The sequence below is a fragment of the Eretmochelys imbricata genome, chromosome 13 (genome assembly GCF_965152235.1).
Source record: "Eretmochelys imbricata isolate rEreImb1 chromosome 13, rEreImb1.hap1, whole genome shotgun sequence".
Classification (NCBI taxonomy): Eukaryota; Metazoa; Chordata; order Testudines; family Cheloniidae; genus Eretmochelys; species Eretmochelys imbricata.
The window spans coordinates 37,663,042-37,676,205 of NC_135584.1; the positions used below are offsets into that span (position 1 = coordinate 37,663,042).

The 13,164-nt window shown below is 50.9% G+C and overlaps 1 pseudogene; it reads right to left on the reverse strand.

Annotated features, from left to right (window-relative positions):
- Positions 1-3,666: 3,666 nt before the first annotated feature.
- On the reverse strand, positions 3,667-11,771 carry LOC144273240 (mast cell protease 1A-like; annotated as a pseudogene).
- Between the last annotated feature and the right edge of the window lie 1,393 nt (positions 11,772-13,164).

Below are 13,164 nucleotides of genomic sequence, written 5' to 3' on the forward strand. Positions count from 1 at the left end.
AGCTTTGCTAAAGTCAAGAAACAATACATCCACTGCTTTCCCTTCATCCACAGAACCAGTAATCTTATCATAAAAGGCGATTAGATTAGTCAGGCATGACCTTCCCTTGGTGAATCCATGCTGACTGTTCCTGATCACTTTCCTCTCATGCAAGTGCATCAGGATTGATTCTTTGAGGACCTGCTCCATGATTTTTCCAGGGACTGAGGTGAGGCTGACTGGCCTGTAGTTCCCAGGATCCTCCTTCTTCCCTTTTTTAAAGATGGGCACTACATTAGCCTTTTTCCAGTCATCTGGGACTTCCCCCGTTCGCCACGAGTTTTCAAAGATAATGGCCAATGGCTCTGCAATCACAGCCACCAATTCCTTCAGCACTCTCGGATGCAACTCGTCCGGCCCCATGGACTTGTGCACGTCCAGCTTTTCTAAATAGTCCCTAACCACCTCTATCTCCACAGAGGGCTGGCCATCTCTTCCCCATTTTGTGATGCCCAGTGCAGCAGTCTGGGAGCTGACCTTGTTAGTGAAGACAGAGGCAAAAAAAGCATTGAGTACATTAGCTTTTTCCACATCCTCTGTCACTAGGTTGCCTCCCTCATTCAGTAAGGGGCCCACACTTTCCTTGGCTTTCTTCTTGTTGCCAACATACCTGAAGAAACCCTTCTTGTTACTCTTGACATCTCTTGCTAGCTGCAGCTCCAGGTGCGATTTGGCCCTCCTGATATCATTCCTACATGCCTGAGCAATATTTTTATACTCTTCCCTGGTCATATGTCCAACCTAACACTTCTTGTAAGCTTCTTTTTTATGTTTAAGATCCGCTAGGATTTCACCATTAAGCCAAGCTGGTCGCCTGCCATATTTACTATTCTTTCGACACATCGGGATGGTTTGTCCCTGTAACCTCAACAGGGATTCCTTGAAATACAGCCAGCTCTCCTGGGCTCCTTTCCCCTTCAAGTTAGTTCCCCAGGGGATCCTGGCCATCCGTTCCCTGAGGGAGTCGAAGTCTGCTTTCCTGAAGTCCAGGGTCCGTATCCTGCTGCTTACCTTTCTTCCCTGTGTCAGGATCCTGAACTCAACCAACTCATGGTCACTGCCTCCCAGATTCCCATCCACTTTTGCTTCCCCCACTAATTCTACCCAGTTTGTGAGCAGCAGGTCAAGAAAATCGCCCCCCCTAGTTGGCTCCTCTAGCACTTGCACCAGGAAATTGTCCCCTACGCTTTCCAAAAACTTCCTGGATTGTCTATGCACTGCTGTATTGCTCTCCCAGCAGATATCAGGAAAATTAAAGTCACCCATGAGAATCAGGGCATGCGATCTAGTAGCTTCCGTGAGCTGCCGGAAGAAAGCCTCATCTACCTCATCCCCCTGGTCCGGTGGTCTATAGCAGACTCCCACCACTACATCACTCTTGTTGCACACACTTCTAAACTTAATCCAGAGACACTCAGGTTTTTCTTCAGTTTCGTACCGGAGCTCTGAGCAGTCATACTGCTCCCTTACATACAGTGCTACTCCCCCACCTTTTCTGCCCTGCCTGTCCTTCCTGAACAGTTTATAACCATCCATGACAGTACTCCAGTCATGTGAGTTATCCCACCAAGTCTCTGTTATTCCAATCACGTCATAATTCCTTGACATCACCAGGACCTCCAGCTCTCCCTGCTTGTTTCCAAGGCTTTGTGCATTTGTATATAAGCACTTGAGATAACCTGTTGATCGCCTCTCATTCTCAGTATGAGGCAGGAGCCCTCCCCTCACAGACATTCCTGCCTGTGCTTCCTCCCGGTATCCCGCTTTCCCACTTACCTCAGGGCTTTGGTCTCCTTCCCCCGGTGAACCTCGTTTAAAGCCCTCCTCACTAGGTTAGCCAGCCTGCTGGCAAAGATGCTCTTCCCTCTCTTCGTAAGATGGAGCCCGTCTCTGCCCAGCACTCCTCCTTCATGGAACACCATCCCATGGTCAAAGAATCCAAAGCCTTCTCTCCGACACCACCTGCGTAGCCATTCGTTGACTTCCACGATTCGATGGTCCCTACCCAGGCCTTTTCCTTCCACGGGGAGGACGGACGAGAACACCACTTGCGCCTCCAACTCCTTTATCCTTCTTCCCAGAGCCACGTAGTCCGCAGTGATCCGCTCAAGGTCATTCTTGGCAGTATCATTGGTGCCCACGTGGAGAAGCAGGAAGGGGTAGCAATCCGAGGGCTTGATGAGTCTCGGCAGTCTCTCCGTCACATCGCGAATCTTAGCCCCCGGCAAGCAGCAGACTTCTCGGTTTTCCCGGTCAGGGCGGCAGATAGATGACTCAGTCCCCCGGAGGAGAGAGTCCCCGACCACCACCACCCGCCTTCTCCTCTTGGGAGTGGTGGTCGTGGAACCCCCAACCTCAGGACATCGCATCTCATGCCTTCCAACCAGCGGAGTCTCCTTCTGCTTTCTCGCCCCAGACATATCATCTGGTCCACTCTCCGCAACGGTACCTGCGGAGAGAACATGAAAGCGGTTAGTTACCTGTGTCTGTGTTACTGGAACCCGGACATTCCGCTTACCTCTTCTGGAGGTCACATGTTGCCAAGCTTCTTCACTGGCCTCTTGGCTCCTCTGTGCAACCTGCTCTATATCTTTGGAGCTTTGTGCCCCTAGAAGCCTATCCTGAGTTTTGTCCAGTAAATCCTCAGTTTCTCGTATGCAACGCAGGGTCGTTATCTGTTGCTCCAGACCTTCAATCTTCTCTTCCAATATGGAGACCAGCTTGCACTTTGTACAGACAAAGTCGCTTCTGTCCTGTGGAAGAAAGACAAACATGGCACATCCAGTGCAGGTCACAACAGCTGAACCCCCCCCTTCCATATCACCTTCCTACTATGAGCTTCCTCAGAGCAGTTTGCAAGACGTAAGCCTCACTGGGCTCACTCCAGGCGAACTCCCAGGCAAACTCCTGCTGTGAGCTGCTCTGCTGTCCCCCCCTGCTCAGCTGGTTCACTGCCGCTCAGCTGGTTCGCGAAGCTCTGGCTATTTTTAAACAGCCAGGCTTCCCTGACGCAAACAAACAGACACCCTAATGCCTGCCCCCTGCAGGCTAGCAGCCAATCAGACACGCTCGGATACTTCCTCAGCAAGCAAACAAACACACTCGGATACTTACCAGTCCCAGGCAAACTCCTGCTGTGAGCTGCTCTGCTGTCCCCCCGTGCTCAGCTGGTTCGCCGCCGCTCAGCTGGTTCACGAAGCTCTGGCCATGGGGCTCTGCAGCTGCCCTGCCTCTTCCCCACAGCGCCCCCACTCCCATCCCCACTCCGTCAATGCCGGCCCCTCTCACGCCAGAGCAGAGCTCTGTGGCCGGCAGCAGAGGGACAGACATTGGCTTCTCCTGATCCTGCAAATTCCCTGGTTCGGGACCGGTCACGTCCCAAAGGAACCAGACCAGCAAGGTACAACCTGTACCTAATTATCACTTCTCACTACTGATCAATCTTATCCTTCTATAATCCTACAATTTAACTCTATTTAGTATACAATGATTACATATGACCTAACATATTAGTTAATCATAACATCACACAATAAATGAACAATCAACTAAAACCATTGGCTACACATCCATCCATCCATCTGCAATACCCAGCCAGCCAGCCAGTCAGTTATGCCTCTGCAATACTCAACTGTCTGTCCAATCACGCGAGAAGAGATGAACGCTCCCATCTATGGCATCAGCTTGTGCAGTTTTCTTGATCCACAGGATGTATTTGGAGACCCTGGTGAAAACCTGGGGTGCTGACCCATCAGGTTTGCCCTGGGAGACAATGCCCTGGGCCTTCCCGTCACAGACCAAGGGGGCCTCCGGAGCCGCCTGAGAAGCAAACACCAGGTATGGGTTTACAGATGTCCAAGCAAAGGGCGGGCTGCATTCTGTATTCATGGTCCTGAAATCCAGCTCTGTACCCCTCTTTCTGGGGTCTCATGGTCAAGTCACTCTGAGGACTTGCATGGAGTTCCCACCCCAAGGTCCAGGGATCCAGCTGGACCATGTCCCTGATTTCTAGAATATGGCCAGTTCCCGTGTCTGATTTCTAGCATCCATCACAAATTTCTTTAACCTGCTCAATTCCCATCCCTGATTCCAAATCCTGATTTCCAGCATCTGGCTGACTCCTGCCCTTGATTTCTAGGATTTCCTGCTGATTTCTCAGATCCACCCTTGGGTTCTCGATTCAGCAATTCTCCTTTTATTTCCTAGGATCCAGCTGATTCCTAACCCTGATTTCTAGGATCTGTCCCTCAATATTTAGATCCATCCCTGATTTCCACGATGTGGCTGATTCTTGTCCCTGATTTCTAGAACCTGTTGAACATGCAGCTCATTTCCACCCCTGATTTCTATGATCTTGCCAGTTCCTGTCCCAAAATAATTAGGATCCATTCCACATTTAAAAGACCAGCCTAGTTCTTGTCCCTGATTCCTAGCCTCCATCCCTGATTCCTAGGAGCTGGCCAATTTTGGTCCCCGATTTCCATCCTACAGCCTTTAGTGCTAGGATCTAGTCCAGTTCCAGTTCCTGGTTTCTGGCTGGTTCGCCATGGATCCTGGTTCTCCCAATTCTGCCCAGCCCTGCCAGTGTCCAGTTCTAGCAGCCTCTTGTTCCGGGCGCCGCATGTCAGTGTCCCACACTCACCGGGAATGATGCCTTCCTCTTCTGGGGATCCCCCACGCACAGTATCCTGGACAGGGCATAGTGCGGATATGGTTGAGGAAGACACTCGCCCTTGCCCATGATCTTCAGTTCCTCCTCCTGCAGAGTTGGGGAGGGCTAGGCATTTTCCTTGGTAGTAGTCAGGCCCCAGCCCGCCACGCTGCACACCCCCCTTGTAATGGGGTGCATGACCAGCCCCTCTTCCTGGGCCTGCTTGCCCTCCCAAATCAGGCTCAGAGAGACTTGAGGGTTGTGCCACACCCGTGTCTTTATTCACCTAGCCTTGTCCCACCACCAGTGCCAAACGATACATTCTTTACAGGGTTTCCTCTGTTTACAGGCAGAATCAGTCTTCAGCCAAGAGGCTTCCAGCTCGCTCCCTGACTGACCTCTCCCTTGCTGCCTGCCTCCCTCCTGGCTCCTTCCCAGCCTTTATGGCCCTTGGCTTGTCAGGCCGGCAGGTGCTGCCAATCCTCAGGCGGCATCAGGACTTTTCCGTCAGCCCCAAATCTGCTTCCCTTGATTGGAGCTGACCGGGCAGGGGCTAATTAGATGCTCTTGCACCAGCACCCTGCTACACCCCTCCTACACCTGTCACCGGGGCAGGGGGATGGTGCCCACAGTGTGGGTCACATTGGCCTCGTCCCTCAGCTGTGATGGGGGAGAGAGAGAGAAGGGAAATCAAACTCCTGTTGGAGGATGGGGGCATGGGGCCAGATGGGATCAGGTGGGGCTTCCCCGTGAAACATGTACAACTTTGTGAGTCCATGTGCCCACTGGAATGAGGTGGTGGGACAGCGGTGGTACCTGCAGCAATGTGAAGTCACTGAGGGTGGGGGGATGGGATGGGGTGGTATCTGAAGCAGTGTGAGGTCACTGGGGGTGCAGTGACAGGATGGGGATGGTACCTGCAGCTATATGAGGTCACTGGGGGTGAGATGATATGATGGAACCTACATCATTGGGACCAGGGTGATGCAAAGCGGGAAGTACCTGCAGCAGCATGAGGTCCTTTTCATCCGTCTCATCATTGAATTCTGGGTGAAGGATTCGGTGATGTACCCAGACCTCCTGCCTCCCCAGTTCATCTATTTCAACATTGTGGGCCCCCAGCAGCACAGTGATGGTGCTGTGAAATACAAGGAGGATGCAGGTGCTGCAGACCGGCCAATACAATGGATTCAATCATGGGTCATTAGAGCCACCCACTTTAACGAGGTTAACAGTCGTGTTGCACCCAGGATCAATGTACAGAAGCCATTAAAATTCAAAATGATCTGGCCAAACTGGAGAAATGTAAGTAAGAAAGAAGTAAATAGGATGAAATTCAGTCAGGACAAAGGCAAAGTACTCCATTTAGGAAGGAACAATCAGTTACACACATAGAAAATGGGCAATGACTGCCTAGGAAGGAGTCCTGCGGAAAGGGATCTGGGGGTCATAGTGGACCACAAGCTAAATATGAGTCAACAGTGTAACGCTGTTGCAAAAAAAAGGAAACATTGTTCTGCGCTGTATTAGCAGGAGTGTTGTCAGCAAGACACAAGAAGCAATTCTTCTGATCTACTCTGCACTGATTAGGCCTCAACTGGAGTACTGTGTCCAGTCCTGGGCGCCACATTTCAGGAAGGATGTGGACAAATTGGAGAAAGTCCAGAGAAGAGCAACACAAATGATTAAAAGTCTAGAAAACGTGACCTATGAGGGAAAATTGAAAAAAACTGGGTTTGTTTAGTCTGGAGAAGAGAAGACTGAGAAAGGACATGATAACAGTTTTCAAGTACCTAAAAGGTTGTTATAAGGAGGAGGGAGAAAAATATTCTCCTTAACCTCTGAGGATAGGACAAGAAGCAATGGGTTTAAATTGCAGCAAGGGAGGTTCAGGTTGGACATTAGGAAAAACTTCCTAACTGTCAGGGTGGTTAAGCACGGGAATAAATTGCCTAGGGAGGTTGTGGAATCTCCATCATTGGGGATTTTTAAGAGCAGGTTGGACAAACACCTGTCAGGGATGGTCTAGATAATACTTAGTCCTGCCATCAGTGTAGGGGACAGGACTAGATGACCTCTCAAGGTCCCTTCCAGTTCTATGATGCTATGATTATAAGCTTGTTTAGGTCATGAGGAAGCTGAATCACTAGAACAGTGGTTCCCAAACTGGGGTTCGTGAAACATTAGAGGGGGGTCTCAGGCAAAAATTCCCTAATGGCGGACAGACCGTCCCTAGGGACTCCGGGCAGCATGGGGTCGGTAGCCCGGAGCTCTGGGGACTTCCAAGAGCTATGCAGATCAAAGCAAGCGCATCCATCACACTGAGGAGATTTAAACTTCAAGACTCCTTATAAGAAATGGAAAGAAAGGTGGATATTTTTTGCTGTTTTTAAAATTAAATAGGCTGCTAGTGTTGTTTTTAAAATTATTATGAAGAACAAGTTTAAGCTTTGTTTTAACGTGCGTTGTTTGCTTGGACTGCTCACCGCTCGAATACTTGCATAGGAGGAACTCTTTATTTGAGTTGGCTTCTTAAATACCTTCATGCTGTTTCACATCTGATACTCTTTGATGAAACATAGGAGCCTTGTCTTATAACAGGCTTAATCAAAGTGATACAAGCTATGAAACTGAGATCTTGGAAGAGTGTTGCCATTTTCAGAATGTAATAAAACTAATACTGTAATGATAAATAATAATTAATAATAAATAGTGTGTCATAAAAAGCCTGTCATAAAAAACAATTTCCAGGATCACTGTTTTTATAATTTATGCTCAGGTAAGGGAGAAAATCCCTGGAAATATTAATTTTTTCGGAGTGGGGTTCGCAAGACTTGACATTTTAGTGAAAGGAGTTCACGGGTTGTTAAAGTTTGGGAACCACTGCACTAGAATCACCACCCATCACACAGGCCTGGCCTACACTTACAACTTAGCTGTGTTGGCTACAGGTGGGAAAACCCCACATCCCTATCCAACGTAGCGGTGCTGACAACCCCCCGGGGTTGAGGTAGCTCTATGGATGGAAGAAGACCATTGTCGAAATAGCTAACATCGTTTGGGGAGGTGGTGTTCTTACACCAACAGAAAAACCCTGTTTGTCAGAGTACGCTGCATCTGCTCTAGGACGCTGGGCTGATACAGGCAGTGTCATGTAGACATAGCCACAGGCACATCAGAGGAGTAGAAGCTGAGCTGTTTCACCCAAGGGGTTTCCCCAGGGACCAATTTAGCAAACACAGGGGCTGGGGCACTGACTGATGGATCTGTGTGTGTCTGAGGTAAGCAGCAGGAAGAGCAGAGAAGCAGCCAGAGAAGGCACCAGCCACAGCCAAAGAAGCATGGGTAGTGTGACCCTGTGCTTAGCCAGGGGAGAGAGCTTTTGGACTGAGTGCTGGCTGAAGGAGGCTTGGGACTGTGAGTAAGTGAGTCACTTGTTGCATAACTCTGACTGTGTTCAGAAAAACAGGACTTTGGACATTCTTTGTAAAAATAAGGATTTCATGGAAGAGTAGATCTAATGCCACCAGCAATTTCTCTTCCTCATGGAAACATCCTGTAAGACCCCATTGACTGCTTAGGCCAAGGGGGGTAACAATACCATTCCTGGAGCAGCAGATCAGGGTCTCTATTGATGACACCTTCCGTACCCAGCACAACAGTGCCTGAAGCCATTCGTGGCCCAAAAGGACAAGAGGCCAGCCCCAGGACAGGGACTGGCTGGTTCGGGGACGGCAGATGGTGCATTTCTTACCCCAGTTTGCAGTTACAAGGAGCCACTGTCACCACCACGTCCTCCCACATGAGGAACCCTCTGCAGCCTCCTTTTCTATCTCCTCCTGTCTCTATCTTCACGAAGGCCATGTAGGGTCTGGAGTGACACCCAGCTTCCCATCCCCCGATGATTTCGCCTGGCAGAGAGATGGGAATGGGTAAAACTCATCTTTGAGACACCATGAGGCTGGAGAGTTTGATCAAGGACCCTGTCCCATCGCTCCCCTCAACTCAACTCAGCCCTCTGCTGCTCCGATTGGCCCTTCAACCCAGCCAGCCCAGGTTCCCTGCCCCCTCCTCTTTGACCCAGCTAAGGAGGAGATCACTGACAATCCCCTCCCACCCCACTGAGTTCACTGGAGCATCCCATCGAGGTCGGTGGCTGTGGAGCTCTGTTGAAACCCTGCCCCGAGGGCGACCAGAAAGCAAGTGTAAAAAAACGGGATGGGGATGGGGGGTAATAGATGCCTATATAAGAAAAAGCCCCCAAAATCGGGACTGTCCCAATAAAATAGGGACATCTGGTCACCCTACTTGCCCCACATGTCCCAGTTCAGATCTGCCCCTGTGGCCATGGGGGTTTTTATCTTTCCAGACTCACCCTTCCCTTGCAACACCCGCCCCGTTAATCAAGCGCAATCCCTCCGGCAGAGCCTCCCCAGCAGCCTAGAACTAGCCAGGGTGGGGGACGGGGGATGGGACAGGACAGATCTATGCCAAGCCCTAGAGGTGCCTGTCTCTGCCCAGCTAATAGAACAGCCCCGAAGTTGCTGGGCCCTGCACAGACGGCCAGAGGTGTCAGCTGCGTTCACAGCACTCCTGTGCTAGCTAGTGGTGCAGGAAGAGTTGGGAATCTGGGTGGACTCACAAGGGTGCTGCTGCAATCGCCTCCCGGCTCTGTGGTTGACCCCAGCCCTGGAGCACAGTCCTTGAGCTAAAGGGGCGAGGCTGTTAGCTGGCAGCAGTAGGAGGTTGTTACCCTGCATGTGGCTTCCAGGGGATGTCACATGCCCACGATGGGTGGGTGATATTCATGGGTAGGAAGCTTCCCTAACACAGACAGGATCCCCACGGATCTATGAAAACAGCTACCCCTGCTCTGCTTCCCACTCCACCGCCCCGTGGGGTCTGGGAAGACGGTGAGGAGAAGCTGCCTCCTTTCACAGCCCCCCAGCCCAGGATTGCTGTATTGGGGAAGCAGCCCCAGGCCCTTCCACTGAGCCCTGTGCAAAGCTCTGCTCCCTATGCCCCATCCCCCCCATCCCCACCAGACTGAACCCTGGGGGGCAAGAGAACAGCCACGCTGAGCAGGGTTAGCAGCAGCACCCTCTGCACCAGATCAGGGAAGAAAGTGCTTCTCACACAGCTGGGAGACACAGCTGGGTGGGAGAACAGAAAACCTCAGTGTCAAACTCTCTGCCACGTGGCTCTCTGGAGACCGCCCTGCATGGACTGGGGGGAGGGTCAGGCCCAGCTGAGTCTGCACAGCTGGGCATCACCTGGGGATGCTCAACACCTGGCAATGTGTGACTCACGCTGGGCCGGCACATTTCTCCAACAGCTCTGCTCTACTTCAAGCCGGGATTAACTCACGGATGTCGCAGGGCTGGGACTACACAGGGGTCAAAAGAGTCGAGCACTGTGGCCCCTTCTGGGCTTGGAATGGACAAATATGTACAAGAAACGTGGCTCACTCATTGCAGCGGGTCAGGGTGGAGGGACCGAGGGCATCTGAGGGCAGCTCTGGGAATCTCTCTCGTGCTTCTTACTCAGACAAATCTGGCCTTTAGCCAGACAGGGATCAGCAACATGGCATCTCCCGGTCCTGGGGAGCGCTGGCCAGCACTGCCCCTGTTACCAGACAGAGAGAGCCAAATGGAGGGGAGTGTGGTCACACACAGATCAACTCTGTCTGTATCTGCTTCAGAGCCACTGGATTTGAGGGTGGACATAATTCCAGCCCTGCAGATGTTATATCCCCACACCCTGTAACCAGAGACCTGTCCTGTCCTGGAGGACCCATCACCTGCCCCAGATGACACGGGTCAGGAGGGAATTCAGTGCTGGAGACGTTTGTATCAGGCCTGTACTGATTCCAGAGGACACAAGATGGGAGTTGACATTATCAAGCCGTATGATGCAGGGCCTGGGGGGCCGCAGGCCCCGGGCATGCCTGACTGAGCTGCTGTGAGTTGTGGGGAAGTAGTGTGGTCTAGTAGCCAGACCCCAGGCCTGCACCTCAGGATGCCAGGGTTCTGTTCCCAACTCTGCTGCTGGGTGAACTTCGGCATGTCCCTGCCCCCCTCTGTGCCTCAGTTTACCCTTCTCCTCCCCCTCCCTCTAGGAGCATCCTGAACAGGTGTTTTGCTGGGCGTGGAAGGCCCTCGGAGGGAGGGGGAGTAATTGGTCAACGGAGCTGCTGGTGGGCGAGAGATGCTGGGGAGAGGGGGAAGAGGAGGAGCTGGGCTGCTGGAGTGTGCTGAGCACCCAGTAATTTTGCCCCATGGGTACTCCAGCCCTGGAGCTCCCATGGAGTCAATGCCTATGAGCCAATGCACGGATAGGAAAAAGCAGTTTAACATTTTGTTGAACTGATTCCTAACTACGAAATATTCGGATTTGCATGGAACTGCCATGGTATGAAATATTTCATTTCAATTTTCCCCATGCAAAAATAGAAAATTGTCTGTAAAATCAAAATTTCGTTGATCCAGAGGACACATTTGGTGATTCTCGTGTATATGCTGGGGCGGCGCATGTCCAGATATCCATTGGAGACAATGCCCTGGACCACCCCGTCACACACCAGGGGCCCGCCTGATTCGCGGAAGGAGAAGAACATCAGTGACTGGCATTTCCCAGCCCAGCCTGTCCAAGAGAGTTCTCAGACTGTGTGACAGTTGCTTTCTGTCTCTGAAGGCCAAGCCCTTTCCACCGTACAGAACCGGCCTGGAAATGGGTGGACAGAGAGTGAAATCTAGAGATGGGCAGAATGATATACCCGTGGAAAAGGCAGTTTATTCAAAACTGAATTTTTTCACATAAAATTTTGATTTTACAGACAATTTTCTATTTTTGCAATTTTCTATTTTTCTATTTCTATTTCTGACTGGGACCTGATAGAAGTTTATGGAACAGAGCTAGGCCTCACGGCTTGTTTAGCCTGGCTGTGGGTGACCATTCCCACCCTCTTGGCGCGCTTCACATGATTGGCCAAGTCTTCCCCCAACAGCATGGGGATGGGATAATCATCATAGACTGCAAAAGTCCACGTACCTGACCATCCCTGGTACTGGACAGGCAACATGGCTGTAGGCAAATTGAAAGAGTTGGACTTGAAGGGTTGAATCGTCACTTGGATCTCCGGGTTGATTAAATTGGGGTCCACTAAGGAAGCATGGATAGCTGACACTTGTGCTCCGGTGTCCTTCTACGCGGTGACCTTCTTTCTGCCCACACTCACAGTTTCCCTCCGCTCCAAGGGTATCTGGGAGGCATCTGGGCCTGTGGATTTTTGGTGTGATTCCGGTGCAATGAACTCTAATCTATTGGGGTTCTTGGGGCAGTTGGCCTTTACATGCCCCAGCTCGTTACATGTAAAACATCGTCCAGCTGACGGGTCACTGGGGCGAGGTGAGTTGCTGGAGAACGGGGTGGTGGGACGATAAGGGGTCTGGAAGGTTCTTTGGGAGGTAGATGGGGGCTTGGGCGGCCCCTGGTAATAGGGTGTGGTCTGGTGTTGTCCCTTCTGGTCTCCACTCCAACTGCGAGCAGTTTTCTTCTTCTCTGCCACCTCCACCCATCTGGCTCCAATCTCTCCTGCCTCGATTACAGTTTTGGGCTTCCCATCTAGGATGTATCTTTCTATTTCCTCAGGAACACCCTCTAAGAATTGTTCCATTTGCATTAGGAAGGGCAAATTTACTGGAGATTCAACACTTGCTCCTGATATCCAGGCATCCCAATGTTTCACAATGTGGTAGGCATGTCGGGTAAATGACACGTCTGGTTTCCACCTTAGGGCTCTGAACCTCCGATGAGAATGCTCGGGTGTTATCCCCATTCTGACTCTCGCCTTGGATTTAAACAGTTCATACTTGTTCATGTGTTCTTTAGGCATTTTAGCCGCCACCTCAGCTAAGGGTCCACTGAGCTGCGGCCTCAGTTCTACCATGTATTGGTCGGTAGAAATGCTGTACCCAAGGCAGGCCCTTTCGAAGTTTTCTAAGAAGACCTCCGTATCATCGCCTGCCTTGTAGGTGGGGAACTTTCTGGGATGGGAAGTGGTACCTGTAGAAGGATTGCTAGGATTTGTTGGTATATTCTGCTGAGCTTTTACCTTCTCCATCTCCAGTTCATGCTTCCTCTCTTTTTCGTTCTCCTCCTCCACATGCTTCCTCTTTTTTTCCTTATCCTCCTCCACATGCTTCCTCTCTTTTTCCTTCTCCTCCTCCACATGCTTCCTTGCCTCCATTTCCCTCCTATGGGCAGCCTCCTGTACCTCCTTCTCCAGCCACTTTTGTGTTTCTTTTGTTTTTCCTCAGCCTGAAATCTGGCTAATTCCAGCTTTTGTTGAGCCCTGGATTCTGTCATCCTAACCTCTCTGTTTTTAACTAACTTTACACCCGAGGTTTAGAAATAAACAAAGAAAACTTGGCTGTAAAATTTTGCTGTGCTGGAACAGGATACCTATCCTCTGA